This window comes from Megascapheus bottae, chromosome 5 (assembly GCF_031878675.1).
Source record: "Megascapheus bottae isolate mThoBot1 chromosome 5, mThoBot2.hap1, whole genome shotgun sequence".
In the NCBI taxonomy this organism is placed as follows: Eukaryota; Metazoa; Chordata; class Mammalia; order Rodentia; family Geomyidae; genus Megascapheus; species Megascapheus bottae.
Genome location: NC_143513.1, coordinates 7,149,038 through 7,170,425, shown reverse-complemented (window position 1 = coordinate 7,170,425; position 21,388 = coordinate 7,149,038). Strand labels below are relative to the sequence as shown.

The 21,388-nt window shown below is 44.0% G+C and overlaps 1 protein-coding gene across 1 annotated transcript in view; it reads right to left on the bottom strand.

Annotated features, from left to right (window-relative positions):
* Hecw1 (HECT, C2 and WW domain containing E3 ubiquitin protein ligase 1) overlaps window positions 1-20,434 on the bottom strand; it is a 277,245-nt gene extending 256,811 nt beyond the window's left edge. Inside the window, exon 1 of the mRNA XM_090332620.1 lies at window positions 20,116-20,434. The gene's annotated coding sequence lies outside the window, so the exon portion shown is untranslated. The remainder of the gene's footprint in view (window positions 1-20,115) is intronic.
* Between the last annotated feature and the right edge of the window lie 954 nt (window positions 20,435-21,388).

Below are 21,388 nucleotides of genomic sequence, written 5' to 3'. Positions count from 1 at the left end.
GATCCATTGTGTGAAATAATATAAAAGAGTCCTGTTGGCTTAAACTGGGTTAATATGAGCATTAAAAAGAACCATGATTGAAACTGATTGTATCACACTGAGTAGATTAAAAAAAAAAATTATGAGCACAGTAACTCTCCTCCAGAAGGTGTGTGAGAGAGAGAGACAGGCAAACAGAAAAAAAGAAAGACGGAAAGACAGAGACACACCGAGCTTTCTTTTCACAAAAGAATGTGGACAGAATTTTATTTCTGGAAAGTCTCCATCTGGCAACCCCCCCCCCCCCAGTGCAACAGCGGGCTCAGGAAGGATCCACCGGATAATAAAATAATTAAGTGAAAGGTTGTTGGGGAACCAAAATTTGTCCCCATTACTAAGTGTGAAGATAAATTGTGCCTTTGATGAAAACGTCTGAAGATGATCACGGTAATGAACGGGGCATCGTAATCAAATTTAAAAACACAGTCAGCCTCAGCCCAGATGACAAAAGAATTGCTATTCGTTGTGTACAGACTTCATTCGAATGAGTATGAGAAACCCCATGGCTTCACTCCAGGAAATGAGGGCAGATAATTTACATCAACCAAATGAAAACCTAATGCAAACCTGAGCCTTCTACTAGGAAATGGGGACAACCAGGATGGCACCAGAAACTGGGTCTCTTCCCCACCTGGTGCCTCCAAGGCCAGCCTCTCTCTAATGGGCACCTGCAGTGTTCAGTCCCAGCCACAAGACCTCAGAAAGAAACAGAAGGTCGAAAGGCAAAAGTAGGTGCCAAATAGCCTGTCCCTTCTCAGGAAAACAAGCTTTCCTCAGAGGAGCCACCTAGCCACACCCCCTGAGCCTCTCCATCACCCTGGAGAAAAGAAGAAAAGGGCCAAAACCCTCATTCTCCCTACGAGCAAGGTAAAAAGACAGAACTTGTAGATGCTTCACATCTGGTACATGTAGCTATGACTTTTCTCAAAAAACTGATGCCAACATAGAATTCAGGAAACCTCACATATATTTGGCTAAGTTTTCCTTTTAACTAGAATTTTCTAAGAGAAAAAAATACATAAATGAAATGATTTATGTACATTTTCTCCGTCAGCTTGATATGTCTCCTTTCTAGCCCTCCTCAAGCAAAAAGACATGTAACTGCAGTGCCTGCCAATCTGAAAATTCAGGGTTGTTTGTTAGAGGGCTTCACTGTATGAACTGACCAAGCCTCAGACCCACTTCAGGAGCGTTCTCATCTGTAAAACGGGAACTTCCCAGATAGATTTACAATTAAATACAATATCATATATAAAACGCACAGACAAAATGCCACAATAAATTACAGCATATATACATGCATACATACATACACCTACATATGTATAAGTGTTATATAAGTTATTCTGTAGTCAACTAAATACATATAATGTCAAATATTGGGTTAGAAGATAATGTATTGCACTAAGCCTCCTTGGCACAGGTCCAAACTTTCTTAATAAGGACCAAGAATCACAACAAATCAGAGAAAGGCTGGATAAGTGGGACTGCATTAAACTGCAGAGCTTTTGTATGGCAAAGGACATAGCTAGTAAATTAACTAGGAAGCCTACCGAATAGGAGAAGATCTTCACCAACCATAAAATGGACAAAGGCCTCATATCTAAAATATATCAACAGCTCAAAAAACTGAATCACTCCAAAATTAATCTCCAAAATAACAACCATCCCATTAAAAAATGGGCCAAAGATTTAAAGAGAGTCTTCTCTGAAGAAGAAACAAAAATGGCCTATAGACACATGAAGAAATGCTCAATATCTCTGGTCATAAAAGAAATGCAAATCAAAACAACTCTAAGATTCCACCTCACTCCAGTTAGAATGGCCAGGATCAAGAAAACTAATAACAACAGATGCTGGAAGGGATGTGGCCAGGAGGGATCCCTACTACACTGTTGGTGGGAATGCAAACTCGTTCAACCACTATGGAAAGCAGTATGGCAGTTCCTCAAAAGGCTAAACATAGAACTCCCCTATGATCCAGCAATTCCACTACTTGGCATTTACCCAACCATCCAGAAACTAGGGCATACTAAACCCACTAGCACAACAATGTTCATTGCAGCACTATTTACCATAGCAAAGATATGGAACCAACCTAGATGTCCCTCAGTATATGAGTGGATCAACAAGTTGTGGTATTTGTACACAATGGAATTCTACGCTGCTGTCAGAAAGAATGACATTGCCCCATTTGTTAGGAAATGGAAAGACTTAGAAAAAAATCATATTAAGTGAAGTAAGCCAGACTCAAAGGAACATAGGCTCAATGGTTTCCTTCATTTGTCATAATCAGTAGAAACCTTGGGCTATCCTAGCAGAGATTTGCAATAGAGCAAAACCTTGATACATAAGGCCATATAGTATGACGCTAAATGAAAGGACCTCTAGGGTATAGAAATAAAAGCCATATAATGAATGATTGTTGTTCTTAAGGTACTATGTTATCTCTCATCTCTTTTGCTGTCCCTTGGTTATCTCATATTGTTACAGTATCCCACTTTGTTACCTGATATATCGGATATATTTGTATTTGGTTATTTGAAATTGGATAGGGAAGGGGGGAAAACAAGATGAGGGGTGGGGGTGGGGAGAGGGAAATGGGGATCAAGACATGTGAAAGGGTATCAAAGTATGTGAATTAATGCACTTCCTATCTGGCAAATATCGTGTAACTCTTCTATTAATTACGATAAAAAATATGAAACAAAAGAAGATAATTATTGATATACTACTAAATGAATACAAGTTGTATTTTTGGTACAATTTTCTGTATTGTAACGTACAAGCTTAGAAGAAGTACAATGATTCTTCCACGAACTGTTGCCTTGCAAGTGGTCATTTTATTCTTAATACAGTGTCTTGTGGTCATATGATGGATTCAACGTAATTATTTTTATGTAAGTCAGGTTCTATCAACTTTTTTGTAAAGGGACAGTTAATGATCTTTCCACAGTTTGAGGGTCTGTGGTCTTTCTTACCTGTACCAAGGTAGCATGAGTCAGGGCCAGGTGCTAGAAAAACAATGGGTAGGATTGTGTTTTTATATAACTTTATTTGCCAGCTCTTGTCTATTGGCCATTGCTCTGGATAATGATGGATATATGTAAGTTATGTATTGCAAATGAAAAATTCAAGATGATATGGGGAAAATCCAGTGAGGTGAGAGATTTTCCCAGTCATGAGGCCAAAATGTAGAAGTCAAGGAAGGTTTGCACCATGCTTTAGAATAAATTTGGAGGAAGACAGGGAACAAGCCTACAGAGCAAGCCTTGGGCTGCTGAGGTTTCATTCAAAGGGAAAGCAGTAGAGCAAATTATACGTGCAAAGCTTTGTTTTGAATAGATGTTTCCCCAAAGCCATGGGACCATTTCCAATGACACATTGGGGCAGTTAGAGGTTCTCAAGGTAGAATCGGGTTGGAAAGCAGGCATTCCTGGAGCTTAGTCTGTAGCAGTGGCAGGCTCACCTCTGCCTAGAGCCCTCCTGTAGCACCGACCTACACAAAATTGTTCACCTGGCTCTGCTCAGTGTCACCAAGCCAACTCCTCATTCTCCTTGAACATTTCTGAGTATTTGGAAATACTTTGTATTGTTGAACCAAATCCTTCTGCTCACTTGTTTTTAGTCTCCTCTCAGAGTAGATCAATATACAAGGCACCTAGCACATCCACCAGATTTCAGATTTTTATTATGATGTTGTTATTTTTGTTATTCTTTGTTTCTACCAACTCTGCTAAAGACTGCGAAGTTGTACATTTCCAGGTTCACTATCATTTGGAGGGGGAACCTTTGAGAGGTAATTAGTCATGAGGATGGATTCCTCACAAATTTTATTTGTACCCTTAGAAAAGGGTACAACAGAGCTCTCTAGCCTTTTCCCACTATGTCACGTCTGCAAGGATGCAGGATAAGTCTACAATCTGCAGCCAAGAGAAGGGTCTTCACCTGTTGCCAACCATTATGGCAGAGTCTAGCCTGCAGAACTCTAAGCAATGACTGCCTGCTATGTCCTTGGTGCTTTGTTACATACAGCAGCATGAATGAACTCAGACACTCTGAAAGCACAGTTTCTCTACAGTAGACCATTGTCAACTAGAGACCTCCAAATTGAGAGAGCCATCGAGTACTGTTAAAATTTTGTTGCATGAGATTAAAAAAATCTGAACATAAAATTCTTCTAAAAACCCAGTCTTTTGGTTTTCTTGGGGGGAAAAAAATGTGAAGAACTACCAAGATGGAGTTCCATTCCCACAGCCACTTACTGGCTAGAAGCTAAATGGCAGTCAGCGTGAGTGTACTACTCTTCCCCCGATGCAGAAACCACACACCTTCCTCAGGTATGTCACACACCTGAGAACACCTATCTGAGTTTTCTACCTCACCTTAAGCAAAGCTAATGAAGAATGCTAGAGAGCATCGAGCCGCAAGCCCTAAGATCACGTCCTGCCTTAGGTTTAAATAAGTTCAGGTTCTGTGACTTTAGGAGACAGCTACTCTCTGTGAGTTTCATCATTTAGAAAAGGTTGTTCAACAAGATAAGGCAGCATTTTATGAGTCTACAAATGGCTCCCACTCATTTTCAAATCTCACTGAGCTCATTGCCTGAAAAAAGGCCTGAAGTCATGAGTTCCACTTGCTAATAGGACTTTGAAAAAAAAAAAAAGAAAACATTTGAAAAAAAAATTTAACATGTGAAAGGGTATCAATATATGTGAATTAATGCACCTTCTATCTGGCAAATATCATGTAACCCTTTTATTAATTACAATAAAAATATATATAAAAAAATAAAAAATTTAAATATCTGGATCCCTCAAAAGCCATTTGCAAATTCATAGCAAGATAGGGGAAATGTTAAAAACAAAACAAAGCACACAATGAACAACAACAAAGCCATTCACTCTCTTCTGCCTCTAAAATGACATTTCCAAGTTGAGAGTTCTAAAAATTGGGAATTTTTACCACAAAGTTCAATGTCCCTACAAAAACAGTGCATTCGGTTACATACTTCTTGAACACTTGGAAAGAGATGGCAGTGTTAGGGCACAGAGCTAATCCTTGTCTTCCAGTTCCCATCCTTTCTGCCACGCCTCGCCTGCAGACACAACGTGGGATTCAATTTGTTTTATTTCTCTTGCCAGATCCCCTTACTTTCTCTAATATATCTGAAATGTCTCTTCTAACATTTTCTCCAAGAAACTGAAAACCAAAACCAAAACCAAACAGCCCTAGATTAAGGTGATTGCCATTTCACCAAGAGTGTGGTGTAGATAGATCTCTAGAGAGAAGGGGCTGGCATTCCTGCCTCTTTTCAATCCAAAGCCAGCCCCATTTAAAGGACTTCAGTCCAACTGCATCACACAGGCAAGTGGGTGGGGACTCATTCACTTGCTAAAAATGCATGCAAGCTAGGCCCTTTGCTCCGCCTGTGAGTCTGGAGCAGACAAAAAAAAGACATAGAAATGGGCAAATCTGGACCTCAGAAGGTCCCCTATCGACATTCCAGCCCTTCGGGAATAATTGCAGAAAAAGTGCCATGTTCTACAACTTTCTCTGGATGACTTGAGATGAAAAAAAAGTACATATGTATCTGTCTACAGACATACAGACATACATGCATATGTATGTGTGCATGAGAAATTTATACATGGGAAAATGTATATATACACACATTTATATATGATATATGTTTATATGTAAATATATATTTATATATACTATATATGGGTAAATTTTAAGTCATGGGGAAGCATGCTGTAAAACAATGGGCTCTCGGTAACAGACTCTGTGCCTTGGCCCTACGGTATTTATTGTCATCATCTCTTGGGAAAATTCACTCATGGAAAAATTAAGCTTCACTGAAGACTATCATAATGATTTCTAAGCCTTTGACAATGGCACTGTTTTGTTTAATGACTAAACTCTGAGTGACTCATCAGGAAGCAATATTGTACATTTGTGGATCTCAGTCTAAGCTCCTTCAAGACAAGAAATGGGGCTGCAGATTTATGCATGGTGGTAACGATTCTTAGAGCATAAGAGATGCTCCATAAATAGCACACAAAGTACAACAGTCATTGTGATGGTCACAACTTTTCCACTTTCTTTCTTTCTTTTTTCTTTCTTTCTCTTTCTTTCTTTCTTTCTTTCTTTTTTTCTTTCTTTCTTTTCTCTCTCTCTCTCTCCTCTCTCCCTCCCTCCCTCCCTTTCTCTCTCTCTCTCTCCCAGTCCAGAGCTTGAACTCTGGACCTGAACTCTGTCCCTAAGCTCGTTTTTCACAAGCCTAATATTCTACCACTTGATCCATAGTTCTTCTTAGACATTTTGGTACTTAAATAGAGATAAGAGGCCTCCTGATAGAATGGTAGAGTGCTTGCCTAGCGTGCAAGAAGCCCTGGGTTCGATTTCTGAGTGCCACATACACAGAAAAGGCTGGAAGTGATGCTGTGGTCCAAGTGGTAGAGCGCTGGTCTTGAAAAGGTTTAAGGACAGTGCCAAGGCCCTGAGTCCAAGCACCAGGACTGGCAAAAAAAAAAAAAAAAAAAATGTCTCGCAGACTTCCTTGCCCAGGCTGGTTTTGAATTGTGATCATCAGATCTCAGCCTCCTGAGTAGTTAGGAGGAGCCACTGGCACCCAGTTCAATTTTCCTTCTTAAACTGGCTATGGCTCCATCACACAGATTCATGCTGTTTTGGACCTTTTTTTTTTTATAGCATTATTGACTATAAATTCGGGCCTCTGGCTTACTAGGCTGGCACTAAATGCCTCCGACCACGGTCTTGCTTCTTTCCAGAATAAACAACTGGAACATGATGTAGCCTATTTTAGCCTTCCCATCATTGTTGGGAAGATAGGTGTGTGCTACAACATCCAGCTCTCCTGTTGAGAGAGTCTCATGTACTATTTTGCCCAAGGCTGGCCTTGGAATTACAAGTTTCCAGTTTTCAGCTTTCCAACCAGCCAGCATTACAGATGTGAGCCACCAACTTCAAGATATATCTTTGACATTTTTTTAATATTCTTTTTTAAAATTATCTGTAAGTAGTTGTACAAGGGATTTCAATTCAACACACCAGTTTATGACCATGTCAGGGTCATCCCTTTCATTATTCTTCCCCATTTGGCTGTTTTAATTATAAATTAACTAGATTTTTGTCCAAGTGGATACTCTTACTAGCAGCATAAATGCTTGTCACAAAGCATATGTAACACATATTCAGGTAATATTTTCTGATTTAATAAGTAAATAGAAAATAACCAGAACTTTTTGAGTGCATGTGTTTATGTAGCCTGTAAATATATGCCTCTCTATGTAGTAATTAGTCTACAGATCTAGTGTATTTTAAATTTTTTTGACCTTGGCTGACAAATGTTTCTAGGGCATTGTTTATTTTAAAGTCACCTTCTCCACAAACCATAAAACTTTTGGATGTTACTATTAATTTTTTTCCTTGAAAACATACTACAGAATAAATGGAGCATCAACATCAGACACAGAAATGATCAAAATCTAAGGACAATATTAAAAATGGAAGGTTTCATTTGGTAAGGTTATCTAAAGGATGAATAACCATGTCATGTTGGATGGATTTTATATAGTGTATTTTTATTCTTATTTTTTTTGTCCCTTGGTCAAGTCTTCTTTTTAAAAAAGAAGCTTGTATATTTGTTATATGTATATATATAATGTATGCATATATAAAGCTATTTTTTCTATTTTTTCTTGGAGGGGAGGATAAAGGTGAAAAATCACAACTTGGGATCCTACCATTCTTCCCATGGATGTCACACTGTGATTGGAATATATGTTTCTAAGCCCGATGAATCTTACTTTATTGAAACACAATAAAGAGAGATGCTTGTAACATTCCTATGAGAGACAACTAATCAAAAATTGTGCAAGCTTGCTGTAGAGATATTATCAACAAAGAAAGCAATGCTGCCAATAAAACTTCCCGCAGAAATTACACCCAGATGACTCTGATGCCAACTACCCATAAGAGAGGCTCCGAGAGATACGGACCATATCGCCCTTCATGTGGACACCAGTAGAGGGACAATCCCTGAGTATCTACCCTCCAAAGCCACGAAGCCCAGATCTGTACCAGAGAAATGATCCATTCACAAACACTCAGGGAGCAAACAGGAGGTAGGGACACAAAATCTGTGTCTCTTATTTCTGAGTCTCAAGTTCTTTGAGACCCTGATATTTCTCTTCATTGGATTTTTTTTTTCATAAGATCTTATAGTCAGGCTTGGCTCAAAGAAGGAAGTCCCTCCAATATTAGAAAAGGTGAGTGGGAAATTTTCATACAGGGCTGATCATGTTCAGGGTAGGGCTGGAGAGCAGAGAGAAGGCAGGACTAACTCCACAGAAAGCGAGCTTTGAACTCTTCCCTGTGAAGGCTTAGGAAAGCCTCCGCAATGCTGTAGACTCAGGCATTGCCAGCAATCTTGGTCAGTCAGCCTTTATTTCAGCAGTTACTGAAAGCAACACAGCCTGTTTTACTTAGGAGCAACAGATACAAATCCCAGTGCTTACTCTGTGAGGCACACTGTGTTCTCAGCACTCAGGAGGCATGAGGATCCTGAGTTCAAGGCCCACCTAAGACATGTAGCAGAATCTATTCTAAGGACTCCTGTTACAGCTCAGTGGTATACATGATGGTTCACACTCCTCATTCCCCTCTCCCCTCCCCAAACCACAGTCCTTTTGATTCCTATCTCCTCTACCTTTCTGATTAGCATCACAGTATGCATCTTGCAGGTGCAGATGCTGTGACTAACATTCTAGAAGCAACATAATGCAGACCTCAACTCTTTGGTTGTTTGATGGATCCCTCAACTCACTAACTACCCCCGTGACAGCTGACAGAACAAGCAGGGTCTAGACGCTATGGATATGCAACACTGTGCTTAACTGAGAGTTGCTTCTCAGTCATCAGGAAGACTGCGAGCCAGAGGAGTTAAGGGGGAATACATGATGTTGTCTGTGTGTGAAGACTTCAAGAGGAGAGGAGAGGGTGATCACCTGACATCTGCAAGCAGGCAGGATTTAGAGTGGATACTAAAGATGAGTACATTTAGAGGGGAGTTTCAGAGCAGAAAAGTATGATAGAAAAGCACACAGTAGGTTTGGGAGAAAAGAAGAAGGGGGGTGGGAGTGGGGGAAGGAGAACAATCCAAATGCCTGCATCTTGGGATAGAAGGGCAGCCTGGCACTAGACCTACCATGTGAACTTCTGGCACTGGTTCTTTCATTGTATACACTGGCCTCCCAGTGTACACAATGAGGGTATTGAACACAGGAATGGCATGCACACAGTCACAACAACACAGTGTGGTCCAGAGAAGGCAGCACCAGAGTGCAAGGAGCAGATTTGATCAAATCCTGGTAGCAAGAATTTATTTTACCACTAGCAGTGGCTTCTTGCTACTTGCTGGATGCTGTCTACGGGCAAGACAAGCTGAAGCTGGCCCCTGTGTAAACCCTACCCTCATCACAATCTTGTGGAGAAGGGAGAAACTGATAGAAAAGGAAACATAAACTCTCAGAAGACCCAGGGGCTGAATGCCATCTGATGAATCCAGTTACATTATCTGAAGATTGCTGATATCACATCTGTAATAATCCAAGTTACTCGGGAGGCTGAAATCTGAGGATCATAGTGCAAAACCAGCCTTGGCATGAAAGTCCATGAGAGTCTTTTGTGCGTGTTGGGGGGGAGGTCATGGCTTGGGCGCTGTCCCTGAGCTCTCAAATCAAGGCTACCACCCTACCCCTGGGCCTGGGTGTTGTCCCTGAGCTCTTCAGCCCAAGGCTACCACCCTACCCTTGAGCCAAGCTCCACTTCTCATTTTCTAGAGGTTAATTGGCTATAAGAGTCTCAGCCCCGGCTGGCTTTGAACCTTGACCTTCAGATTTCAGCATCCTGAGTAGCTAGGATTACAGGCATGAGCCACTGTGCCCAGCTTCATGAGACTCTTATCTCCAATTAACCACCAAAAAGCCAGAAGTGCAACTGTGGCTTAAGTGGTAGAGCACTAGCCTTGAGCATTAAAGTTCAGAAATGGCTCCCAATCCCAGAATTCAAGCCCCAAGATTGGCACCAATAAATAACGTAGACACAGTGACTTTTATGATTGAGTCCCAATTAAGGAGAGCATTGATGGTTATGTCAGTTTGTCAGTCAGCAAACATTTATTGTGGTATATGTTCAGTTCCAGATGTGGGGCCAGGTGTGAAATGAATAATCATGTTTGTGCTCTAATAGAGCAGACAAGTTAGTAAGGGAGTGTGGCAGTAAGTACAAAGCATGACACTGCCATGAAGTGAAAGAGAACACATAAGTAGAGGAAGTGTGCTGCCAGCTGTCAGGGAAATCTTTCTGAAGGAATGATATAGCTGAGCAGGAGGACCTGGGATACAGAGCTGGGAACAGCACCTCCTTGTTGAAAGAAGAGCCAAGGGTATTCTTGTAAAAGGCACAGGACGCTGGAGACTGAGGCTCAGGAGCCAGGGCAGACTGGGGAGTCAGGAGCCAAGGCCCATTTATTCAGAGTATTCAGAGCCTGGAGGGCATGTGATGAGTCTGGGCTCAGTTGTGAATGAAATAAAACCACTGGAGATGGGAGTGAGCAGAAATAGATAAATAAATAAATAAATAAATAAAATAAGAACCAAGGACAGGAATTTGGGAACATTTTGCGTGGTGCTTCTGACACACCACAGATCGTAATCCTGTGCTTAGCACACAACAGGGACTAGTCAGTATTTGTTGGATAAATAAATGAATGAAATTATACAACCCATACTTACTTAGATGGCCACATAGAGCATGATTGTAGATCTATGAGGAATGTGAAAAGCCAGTTAGAAAAGTCCCCAGTGGACTAGGGGACGGGAGTGGGAGGAATGGGCAGAAATCTGGGGAGAACGTCCAGTTCTACTCGGAGGAGAGAAGGAGGTCAGGAAGACCGCCTGGCTCTTGCCTTAACACTAGAAGGGCAGCTTTTCCTCTTCCAGAAACAAGAAGCAGGTCGGGGGGTGGCATAAAAGTTGGGGGTTGCATTTTGCACATGTGAGCTCCTAAGTGGTTGCTTGTAGGAATCTGGAGCTCTGAGAACTAGTTAGAGGTAAGGGGAAAAGAAAACCAAAATACACTGAAGGCTGTGGTGAGAGCCAAGGAAGAATGGACATAAGAACAGAAGAGGTCCGAGAGCCCAGACCTGGGGATCTGATCATTCAGAGGTTAACGTTCAGTGCAGATAAGGATTCAGGATTCACTGGCACAGAAAGCAGGGGAATCCGTGATCTGCAGCAAGCAATGGGTTCTGTCACACAGACAGTGTGCCAAAGGATAGACTTGACCTTTGAACTTCACCTGGTGGAGGTGACCAGGGTGAGAGCACTGGAGGCAGAGAAAGTGACAGAGACAAGAATTTGCTGCCTAGAAATGTAACAAAGCAGGAATACCACATAAAATGTGTTTCTTTTGAACCATAGTTTATCTCTGTGTTAGATGCATATTTTACATAAACCAAACAGAACATTTAAGATGATGTCTACAGGGGCAGAGAGGAAAATACTGAAGGTAGTCAGAGAAGCATGGTCTATACAAGGGAACAGAAAATTGATTATGGAGGGACAGGGAGCCATGGAAATGTAATACACCGGGACAGTTGTTTCCTGTCCACTTCTCTATGCACCTGTAGGGGAAGAGGCAGTAAGGGGAGTGCAGTAGTGCTGGAGAAGTGAAGGAAAAGAAATGAGCTTTTTGTAAAACACTCCAACCAATTTCCTCTGCATTTCTAAAAGCTCATTTAAAAAAAAATGATCAAAAGCATTGAAGAAGCCAGGTGCTGGTGGCTCAGGCCTAAAATCCTAGCTACTAAGGAGGATGAGATCTGAAGATCGAGGTTTGAAACCAGCACAAACAGAATAGTCCCCACAACACTTTTTTTTTTTTTTTGCCAATTCTGGACCTTGAACTCAAGGCCTAGGCACTGTCCTTTGGCTTTCTTAAGGCTAGAGTTCTAGCACTTGAGCTATGGCACCACTTCTGACTTTTTCTGTGTATGTGGTACCAAGGAATCAAACCCAGGGCCTTGTGCATACTAGGCTAGCACTCTACAACTAGGCCAAACTCCTCTTATCTTTTTTTTTTCATAAGAACCACGCTTTTTTTTTATTGTAATTAGTAAAAGGGTTACATGATATTTGCCAGATAGAAGGTGTATTAATTCACATACATTGATACCCTTTCACATGTCTTGGTACCCATTTCCCTCCCCCCCTTATCTTTAATTAACCAACATAAAGCCACAAGTGAGGGATGGTTAAAGTGACAGAGTGCTAGTGTTGAGCACAAAAGCTAAACAACAGTGAGATTTCCTGATTTAAAACCTCAATACTGGCACACACACACACACACACACACACACACACACGACATACACACACACACTCACTCACACAGGTGATAGAGGGAAATTTAAGGTGTCTTAAGGGTTAATAGTAAAAGCAATTATGAATAATGGTAAAGAAAATGGGAATCTTTTCTAGATAAAAATGCATTGAGAATATAATGACGTCATTTCTGTCCATGCCTGACCGAGGTCAAAGCTCAATGGAGTTAGGGACTGTTGGCCTAAAGTCTTGGGTGTTACATTCTTATCTCTATTATTTTATTTTCCTGTTAGCCTGAACCTTTGCCTCCAATAATAATGATAAGAACTGAGGTTTCTGTTTCCCAAAAGATTCTGAATTGAACACCAAAAAAAAAAAAAAAAAAAAAAACCAAGCTGGGGAAATCATGCAAATTAAATAGATGTCAGTTTAAGGACAAAAAAAATAATAATTGAATTACAATCCCTGGCCATGGATATGATTTTTGGTCTTTTCCCCCCTTTCTTCTTCTTTCACACACATGATATTTCCCTGACATCTGTGCAATACAAATATATCTAGAAAGTGTGAACTGAAAAATCTGTTCCACTAAATATATAAAAGAGACCCCGAATGAAGTCTCCATGTCGGATTCGTCAGCATGAGCACAGATGGCTTCCTCCTTTTCTAACTCTCTCCTCACTCCCTCAACCCCAGCTTCATTTTCATCCCCTGCATATCACGTGGGATAGATGCCTGTTAAGTGCAGAAGAACCCATCCGTAGGCCACATCTCTATTTCGCAGTCCCCATGTGTCTTAAGCTTTGGGCTAAGAAAATGAGAAAAACATAGTTTCTGGATAAATCGTGGACGTGCTGTACCTCACTTACTGCTGTGGATATACAGCAGATCTGGGAATCTCTGTGTGATGCTTTGCTAATAAGCTGCAGCATAGTTGTTAACTCTCACAATATAGCGGCCCTGTCACAGAACACAACAGCCATTTACCAGTGATCCCGTGCGCACACATTATGGGATGGGATATTTAAAACTGCTAAGACGCTTCAAGATACCAGTGCCTGGTATTTAAGTTCCCAGGATCAGTCAGAAAGCTAAGGAGGGGAGTCTGGATGAGGTTGGCCTCTGAGTGCTTCTCTCCAGCAATACCAGGAATGGAAAGGTGCATGAGACAGACCTGGAACCTAGAGGTAATGGAAGGAGACTAAGGAGGAGGGTAAAACTCCCCTAAGGAGGAAGCCAAGGGAAGAGGAGATGGACTCACCTAAGAAGGAGGCCAAGGAAGAGGAATGGGAGCTGCATATCAGGAGGGAGCAGGTCAGTTCTACCCAAGAAAGGACAGCTCTGTAGCACTCATGTCCCCCTAGCCTAAGGAATGCTCAGAGACTTGCATCCATGGAGGAACCAATCAATACCCATATTTCCCGTCCCTCTGAGACTTCTCTGAGGTTTGTGCCCACCCTTCCATGCTCACAACTCAGTCCCTGTTCCCACTCCAATTGCACTCTTGCTTGTATTCATGAAGTTTCTCCCTCCAAAAGGACTTCCTGTCTAGCCCGAAAGTCCTTAACGGTGTCTGTCTCTCAGAGCGTTCACTTCTAGAAAGTATTTCATCGGGTACATTCTATTGTGTTTAGGCTATAGTGGCATGTAATAATTTGGGATATAAGCACAACTAAGGTTAGCTGGAACTGTGTGGTCAAGCATACAACATTATAGGTTCAAGAAAGTTTCCAATTATGGGGAAAAAAACTCTTCAAAGTCATCAGAGGATTCATTTTGTCTCTCTACCTCATGGTATCTTAATTTAGAAAAGCATGGTAAGCAGTAAATTTCAGAACACAGAATGGTGTGGGAGGCCATGACTGGTGTCCTGGGTGGGACAGGGTACACTGAGTGACAGTGTGGTACTTGGGCACATCTTCTGGGCTTGTGGAAGGCTACAAAAGTTTGAGCTGAGCTACAGAAGTGGGGAAAAACCAGGCACCAGTGGGTCAGACCTGGGATCCTGAGAATGGGAGGTTCATGATTTGAGACCCAGCCTGATTTAGAAAACTCTAAGAGATGCCATTGCCAGCCCATATATTGATACAGTGACACACTCCTATCATCCCTGGCCATCTGGCAGGCTGAGGTCACAGTCTCTGGCCAGTTTGAGAAGAAAAGTCCTAGAGACCGCAACTCCACATGAGGAAGCCTCATGCAGTGGTACACACCTGTGATCTTGCAGCAATGGCAAGAATAAAATAAGTAAATCTTGGTCCAGGGAGGTTGACCTAGTGGTAGAGTGCTTGCCTTGCATACACAAAAACCCAGGTTTGATTCCTCAGTACCACATACATAGAAAAAAGCCAGAAGTGCTGCTATGGCTCAAATGGTAAAGTTTTAGCCTTGAGAAAACCCAAGGCAGTGCTCAGGTCCTGAGCCCAAGCCCAGACTGGCAAAATAATAATAATAATAATAACAACAACAACAACAACAACAACCAGTGTAAAACAAGGCTGGAGGTGTGATTTAGCAGAACAGCACTAGCCTAGCAAGTGAGAGGCTTTGCGCTTAAACCCTAATAAGAATTGGGGGAAAAAGAAGCAAAGTGAGAAACCAGAGAAATTCAAAGTGGGACAGGGAGTTTAGCCCAGTGGTAGAGTGCTTGCCTAGCATGCACAAAGATCCAAGTTCCATTCCCTGGTACCATATACAGAGAAAAAGCCAGAAGTGGTGCTATGGCTCATGTGATAGAGCTCTAGCCTTGAGAAAGACCAAGGACAAGTACTCAGACTCTGAGTTCAAGTCCCAGGACTGGGAGAGAGAGAGAGAGAGAAAGAGACAGAGAGAAAGAGAGAGAGAGAGAGAGAGAGAGAGAGAGAGAGAGAGAGAGAGAGAGAGAGAGAGAGAGAGGAATATGATGGCTGTATCAAAGAGACATTTGCAGGTGAGTTACATACTGAGAGTTAAACACTCAGTGATTAGAAGTGCCTTTATATATATAGACCTTAGATCCTTGACTCTCAAACCCTGAAATCCTAAGCATTTTGTTCATTTAGGGAAAGGTAAAATTTTTCACCACTGCAGTCCTCACTGGGAAATGTTCAAACCTCCCCCCACATAGTAAATTTAGCATTACAAACAAGGATTACACCAGATAAATAGCATTAACTTAAGAATCAAAGTATTTATTAGATAGCCCAGAAGTGGAGACATGGCCTTAAATATTTCTACATAAATTATACAGAATATAGATTGAAAAGTTCAACTGTCTCTAATGTCTTCAGCATCCAATTGTTTCAATGGAATAAAGCAACAGAAATAATCACAGAATCATGGTGTCAGAAGTGACCTTTGGGATTGCTTGTTTCAACTCCCTAATTTTTTTAGGGTGGGGGGAGGTTTATGGAACACAGGATTTGAATTCAGATCCTCTAACTTGCTGAGTTTGCTCTCCTGGCCTGTACCTCAACTATTTGAGCCATATCTGCAGACTGCAGTTTTGCTGGTTATTTGGAGATGGTTGCCCAGACTTTTCTGCCTGCGTTGGCCTCAGACCTAGATCCTAAGATTACAGGTACGAGCCACCCATACTCAATTCTCAGCTTCACACTTTTAAAAAAGAAAAATTTAAACCTCAGTGAGCTAAAGCAGAATGAGACTCACACGAGTAGCTCTCCTTCTTCCCACTGAGTCCATGCACATAAAGTGTTCCCAGGGTGTGTTACCGAAAGGGCAGGTAGGTATTAAACTTCCTGGATGCCTAAAGAAGGAATTAGGTTGTGGGGAGACAGGTAGGTGACATGACTGTAAATCACACCCCTTTATCCAGGTCCAAGAATCTGCCTGGGTGAGGATTCAGACCAGCTAGGCTGGCTCCAGTCTTACAGGCTGGCTCCAGTCTTACTACTGGATCATTCCATAAGCACCAGGTATGGTGACGGTGATTTGGGCAAATGTGGGTCACTCTGGGCCATTTCTGAACATGTCCATTGTCCTGGCAAGCTCTGACTCTTCGAATCAAGACCTGGAGAGAAGGAGGCACAAAAAGCCTTACCCTTCCATTCATGCTCAGGTTCCAGGATAGAGTGCTTAGACCCATAAGTTTTCTTCTCAGGCAAGACAGAGCAAGCAATGAACAGATAAATTCTGTCAAATTGGACATTTCAGGTCATCCATTACCCCAAGCCTGCAGCATTTGAACTTAATCTCTAAGTGTCATTGTGTGTTTGTGGGTTTGTTTTACTGCCAAGGGTGGATCTGCTTTCAGAAGCAGCCATGTGGAAGGCCTGGATTTGAATCCTGGCTTACCATTTCCGTTAAGTATCTTACATAACCTCTCTGATTTCCCCCAGCTGAGTCACGAAGCAGCAGAGAATTCCTAGCTACCTCCTGTCTATACAACCTGCGGGCGTTGGGATGACCTGAAATCCACCTAGCAAACCTTTTTGAGAGCAGAACAAGTGCTAAGCGCTGGAGAGAGGGAAGCTGAACAGAACTGCAGAAACTCAAAGCATGCCTAGACAAGGAGAGCCGTGGCATTTACAACTCAGGTGACTGCCATCACCACTGCTACCTTAGCTGTGAGGATGCAAAGGCTGAAAGGAGACAGGAGAGGAAGAGGTTAATTACACCTGGCAAGGTCTGTTGATTAGAACTTTTAAACTATGCAAAATTGTGTGGTTAGGCCTGGGCCAATGACCACACACTGCAACCAGCTGTAAATTGTGATGAAGCACATGACAACACTTTGTTTACCTGTTTAGAATCATCGTTATCATGTTCGTTGTTTTTGTAATATATAACAATGCTAGCAAGTTTTATGAACAATACTCAGAGACAGCAAGGAAAGTAAATAATGTTACTGCTAATGACTGCATAGAATAAGAGAACAATCTCCTATCTTCCACTAAAAAACAAACAAAATCAATCACTGGAAATAGACTAATTCTCAATTCTCCAAGACAACATTGGAATGAATGACTGAAACTTCAAATAAGAAAACCTATTACTCCCTGAAAAATTGTCAAGTTTTGGGCTCAGATAATTAAAGAGTTCAGTAAGTAGTATAGTATCAGATAAACCTTACCATTGTTTGGTTAAACTTTGATACATTCTTCTGTACAAAATAATCCATGACTGTAATTTTGTATACTGTTAAGTAATAAAATAGAAAAAGAATTTTTGCTGGCTGCAATTCAGAAGGAAAAAAAAAAAGAAAACCTATTACCCCATTAATTCAGCATTGTTCTCTGCTTCCCAAACCTTTCCCCCAAATGTTTTTACTATAGTGGACACATAATAATAACCTGTTTGAATTGTTGGTTCATTTCATTTATAGGAAAAGATGCAGATACTAGAGTTCAAAGTTTTTCAGGTCTGAAATCAACAATTCTATAATGTGTTGATTGACTACTATTCTTGGGCTCTGATTATTCACCTTTCCTAAACTGGGTGACTTTTCTCAACCTTCTCTCAGTTATCTCTCTGTTACGCTACGTGTCACGACGAAGTTGAAGACTTATCTAGTGCCACTCACTTTTCAGGCACAGAAGGCAATGAGGAGAGGGAGATGGTCACATCTTGTGATCACGTATACCATTTGTTTTATTAATACTTGGATCTGATGCACGAAGGCAAAGCTAAAGTACACCTATCTTTCAAAGCCAAACATGTAAAAAAAAAATCAAATTAAGTCACAAGATACTATAGCCACAAGTAACACAGCTGTAGCCCTCCCTGCTGGCCCATGGCAAGGCTCTTCCAGCTCAGGATATGGCCTTAATCATGCCAATAACATCATAATAATAATAATGATAAACAATTTGCCTCCACAAAAAAAAAAAAAACTACCTCCAGACGAAAAGAGAATTCCCATTCCGCAAAGCAGTCAACCGCACCAGCCTGCGATCCTGGTGCTGAACTAGTCTGAATATGGCTTATGAAATGAACTAGTCCATAGCCCAATTTGCCTGCAAGCTCTAAGAATTAAACTAGTGCTTCATGTTTCCAACGTTACAGTGCAGAGAAGGTACCAAATGGAGGAAGCAGGCAGCAGGGAATTCAGCCACGATCAGTTCTCTGCCCACCGCGCACAGGCGCTCATCCTAGGGGAAAGCATTTGGACTCTAATCCCCTCTTAGTGGAAAAACACACATTTTCAAAATGAATCCCCCATCTAGAATTGAATTACCGTGAAAGCCACAGCTGGAGCGAGTCCGCTGATGAGACACGCAGATCTGGACACCTGCCTGAAGACGCCTTGCCCACCACACTGCTAGGGTCTTTAAGGGCTGGCTTCCCGGGGCAGGACATCCACCCGCTCTAAACCGCAGATAAAGCCCCAGGAGGGGGGTGGGAGGAGAGGAGCCGCTTTCCCGAGTCTTTGAACTATGCCTCTCTTCCTGTATCCATTGCTGTGGAACCCAGACTTATCTTTTCAAAAAACAAGAGCGGGGGGGGGGGGGTGTTGCACCACTGCAGATCCCCCAAAGAAGTGAACCCCAAACTACCGCCGCGTCAGGCACTGGCGCAGACAATCGGGAGAATCCCCCCATGCTCGCGGCTGTCAGCTCTATTGCAGACTGGGGCGTGCTGTGCCCAGAACCACAGGAAGCCGCCCGGGCATCTCTGCAGCCTGTGTCTCTGCCAGCTTCCCCCCCCCCCCGGCCCCGCGTCCCTCCAAACCCCACGCGCTGAGATTGGGCAAGGACCAAGTTATGGTACCCAGCTTCTGTTTGCAAGGCAGAGCAACCACGCATCCCTAAGTCGGAGACAATCAACCCAAGACCAGGACTTCCAAACAGCACTGCGATCGCCAGGGCGCCCTGGAACCCAGGATGGAGGGATCACTTTGTTTGAGGTCTAGGCTTTGCCCGTGTTGCGGGGTGCGGGGAGGGGGGGGGAAGGAGGGAAGCGCCCCTCCAGCGGGGAAAAGGAAGAAAGAAAGAACGAGAGGACCGGACGCGGTCTCCCCAGCCCCTCCCTTTCCCCCGACTGGGTTGCAGGGCGCAGTACGGAGAGGCGACGTGACGGACAGCTCCCGCTCAAACTCAGGTGGCAGGCCCTGCGGAGAGACTCAGCCAACCGGGGGACCCGGCGGGCGCGCTGGGAACCCCCACGCCACACCCCCCCTCACTCCCCCAGCCTGCTCCCACCCAGGGGAGCGAGGGCCGCACCTGGCCACCTGCTCCGCCCGGAGACGGGGGGCCCTCATGGGTTGAACCTCCGAGGGCGCCCGGGACAGCGCACAGCCGGAGCTTCGGTTTCCCCGCGGTGGGCGTGGGCTGGGAAGGGGGATTACGTCGCTCTCTCCGCCCCCTCCCCTGACACCTCCTCGCCACTGGGAGGGTGCCGAGGGGCGGGGGAGGCGCTGCGAACCAGCTTGGGGCTTCTTTGTTTCTCCGGGTCCCCCTCTGAAGGGCCATATGCGCCTCCCTTACCCAAACTGGGGTCTCCCCTCCGGGGATCCCAGCCGGGCCCGGGCGGCGACGCGCCCCAGGCTGACAATTGAACCTCGCGGGAGAAGGGAGAGGGTGGGAAGGAGGGTGGATCCCGGCCCTGGGGAAAGGGAGGGCGCTGCCGGGGCCTCCCGAGCAGCCTGGAAGCCGCCCCGGAGAAGGGCGGAGGGAGGGACGGGGTGGCAGGCAGAATCCCCCCGACCCTCGGCGCCCCGGCTTACCTTGGCAGCCCCAAACTGGGCACAGATCATGCTCCCGTCAGCGCGCTGATTAGACCCGGAGGATGCACGCGCCCCTCATCCGTGCCTGGCACGGGGGATCTGCTTGGCCGAGACCCAGGGCGATCGCCGCCCTCTGGCGCGGCGCTCGGGCTCGCCCGGGGCCCGGGGCGGTCGGCGGAGCGGCCGGAGTCGCCTAGTGACGGTGCTCAGGACAGGAGGGGCTGGCTCGAGCTGGGGCGCACGCGACTGCGGCTCCCACCACGGCGCCCCACGAGCGGCCACGCAGCACACTTCATCGCTTTATCCTCCCGCCCGCATCCTCTCCCTGCTTGCCTGCTCCTCGGTGGGTACCAGACTCCTGAACCAACCACAAGCCGGGGTTTGCTCTCATTAGCGCTGCCCCGCCCTGCAGCCTCCGCGCGCGCGCGCCCTCCCTCTTCGCCCCTGCTATATATTATACATATACACATTTATATGTGCATATATATATATAATCTTTCCAATACTCAGCCCCTCCAGCACCATCCATGTTTCATCAGCTCGAGTGTATGTGTGTGTGTGTGTGTGTGTGTGTGTGTGTGTGTGTGTGTGTGTGTGTGTAAAGTGTTTTCAGAAAGGATGCAGTACAGACATCCCGGCCAGGTATCCTGTGACAGGTGTTCTTGCCTGTTTTTCCCCTTAGAGTCATAGACGCATCTACCTCAAACTAGCTTCCTGCATCTACACAACAAACACGCAACGAACAACTGCTATTACCAGCACAAAGGGGGAGAACAACCCCCACAGAGCGTCTCTGGTTGCCAAGTCTGACTTTCACTCCAGCATGCAGAATGCTAGGACTGGAAGTAAAATCGAACTCCCCTCTGGTCCAGCCAGTAGTCCAGCCAGCAGAGACTGGTCAAGTGGGGGGGGGGGCTCATTAATGTCTTCCTATTCTTCTTCCCAGGACACTCTTCCATGTAAGCTATTTCTTTCCCACACCCTGACAACCTTCCTTCTTTCTGAGACCTCCACTTGAATAAACACAACACTTGACCCTAACCAGTCACAAGGTCTTACACAGACCTCTGGAAACCAAGATCTCTGCTCAAACAAAGGTGCATGGGTCCACTCCTCCCCACTGGTTTTGCTCTCATAACAGAAACTTTCCAGAAACAGAAATCTTGAACAAGCTGCCCTCCTTTTCTGGGCAGCATGTTCCTTTCTTTCCTTATCTCAGTTGGGGTTCTTAGTCCTTTCCTGGTAGATCTCTTTGTCTGACAGCATCTGGCCT